Raw genomic sequence first — 2,217 nt, 5'->3', positions numbered from 1 at the left:
AATTGCTCATGCTTTTTTATCATTTTTAGCTTATTTGAATCTTGAGATTCCTTCTAGATAAGGAATTACAAATTTGGAAAAATTCTTGATAATTGATAAAATGACTTTTTTGCCCTTTTCATTTACTTTTTCTTTTCCAATCTTTTTCAAAAGGCCTTACCTCCTTGAAATCACTTGTTAGGGTACACGAGTGACCTGACTAAGTCCTGTGTTCTTGCTTAATCCTTTAATTTTTTTTTCTTTCTATCCTTTGGGTGTTTCATGAGTGGCTTATTCTTATGGGAGCTAATTTCCTTCATTTTTGGGGTGTTACATATACATACTCGTAACAAACACAAAATAAGAAGCATACTCAAAAAGAAGAACAAAAAAAACTAGATTAAAAATAGAGGTTAGTCCATGGCCCACACTCCAAAGTCCACTCTCATCCACGACCAACTCTTAGTTACTTGAAAAAAAAATGATAAACATGGAGTGAGTAAAACTTAGTAAGTAGCCTACTAATAGGTTCTTAATCATGACCTTAAGCTACTAATAGGTTCGGCCCGGCTTGCAGGCAACACGTGTCGACGCCTCGCTGGAGCTGCGTTGCTCCAGCCGGTGGTCGACTCGTGTCCGGCGCCTGTCGCCGCTCGCCGGCCTTTTTTTTTTTTTTCTTCTCTGTCCTCTCAAAACCGAAACCCAGTCGATTTTTATTTTCCGATTTTCATATCTTTCGATCCGTAGATCGGATCGATATGATTCCTTCAGCAACGTTCTAGATCGTGTTACAGGCTACGTCCTAGTATTCTTTTTGTAATTTTTTTCTTGACTATCGGAGGATTTAAGAACGCCGGAAGTTCGCTCACCATTCTCGGATGACTCTCGGATCTCCGCCTTTGGGTTGAGGTCTCGACCAAACTTCTTCACAGACCGTGCGTGAGTTGTTCCTAGGTGAAGATTTCAGCATTTTAGGGTCGATTCACGTAGGGGAAAATTCAGATCTGAGCAATGTCGTTTAGAAAACTTACCTCGCGAAATGTTCTTAGGTTTTGATGGAGCGTCGGCCTTGCTAGCCTCTAAATCCTGGTACGAGTCTCGTCTGGAGATGGATTCCGGCGGTGGTCCGTTAATCTTCCCGGCCGACTCCTCACTGACTTCTCTCTAACCTCTTCTTTCTTTTGCAGGCAATCTGGCGGGGTTCTCCTTGGACCCTTATTTGGGTTGGAGAGGCAAAATGACATTTTTGCCCCTCAGTTGACTTCGCCTTTTTTTTTTTTTTTTTTTTTTACGTTACACAGGGCTACCGCAAAGTTTCGAGCTTTTCGATTGTGTAGCTCTTTCTTCAAAAGAGTCAACATCAAACGTCAGGTCTTTAATTGGCAACCCATCAAGGGGAGCGTCGATTGCATCGATTCCATCAACGGTCTTCCCATGAGTTTATGGTGCATGACCCATTTTTTATATCATCCACCTTCGAGCGCCACCGTCCATGAGATGCATTGTGGCCAACGTAACTTTTAGGTCCTATGAGCAAGTTCCTGTAACCTTCAAGTATTGTTCTACGTCAAAAATAAAGTTTTTTAATTCCTTAGCATCCCGGTTCCCATTTAAGGGTTTGTGTTTTTGGATTTTTAGTTTCTTAAGCCAAACATGAGCTTGGCTTGGGGTGTGGTTCTCTACGACCCTCCTTATCAAACTCACTCTGGTGCTCATCTCAGTCATCTCAGCCATGATGGCGTTCAACAAAAGAGACCTTGAAAATGACCGGATTATCACATTAACCATTTGAATGACCTCAACCTCACTTGTTGAAATTGAACCAAATATCTATGACATAACACTATTAAAGGTTCAAAGTTCATAAAAGTCTTTTTAATCTAAGATACTATTGAACTTGACCATTATAGTGCCTCTCAAACCAAGTTCATAAAAGTCTTTTAAATTTAAGATACTATTGAACTCATCCATTATAGTGCTTCTCAAACCTAGGTAAAGTTTAAATATAATTGGTGACAAAAGATGAAACTATAAAATAAAAGAAATAAGAAAATAAAATTTCATTGTCGAGAATCAAACTCAGGTCTCCTCGATGAAAGCCAGATCTTCTGTGTAATGTCTAACTCTTCGACACGTTTTTTTATGTGTGTGATAGAGTTTTTAGAGCTACCGCCACGTTTCTTGTTGTTCGATCCTGTGGCTCTTTCTTCAAAAGAGTCAACATCAAACATTAGGTCT

General features: G+C 39.8%; 1 long non-coding RNA gene across 1 annotated transcript; it reads right to left on the bottom strand.

The window, feature by feature from the left end:
• Positions 1 to 790: 790 nt before the first annotated feature.
• LOC147790799 (uncharacterized) lies at positions 791 to 1,187 on the bottom strand. Its single transcript, XR_015422603.1, has 2 exons — positions 1,011 to 1,187; positions 791 to 929 (listed from the first exon to the last, which is right to left on the bottom strand). It is a non-coding gene; the product is annotated as an uncharacterized LOC147790799 (long non-coding RNA).
• Between the last annotated feature and the right edge of the window lie 1,030 nt (positions 1,188 to 2,217).

This window comes from Cucurbita pepo, chromosome 10 (assembly GCF_057944985.1).
Source record: "Cucurbita pepo subsp. pepo isolate OVF chromosome 10, ASM5794498v1, whole genome shotgun sequence".
Classification (NCBI taxonomy): domain Eukaryota; kingdom Viridiplantae; phylum Streptophyta; class Magnoliopsida; order Cucurbitales; family Cucurbitaceae; genus Cucurbita; species Cucurbita pepo.
This window is presented reverse-complemented; position numbering and strand designations above follow the sequence as displayed.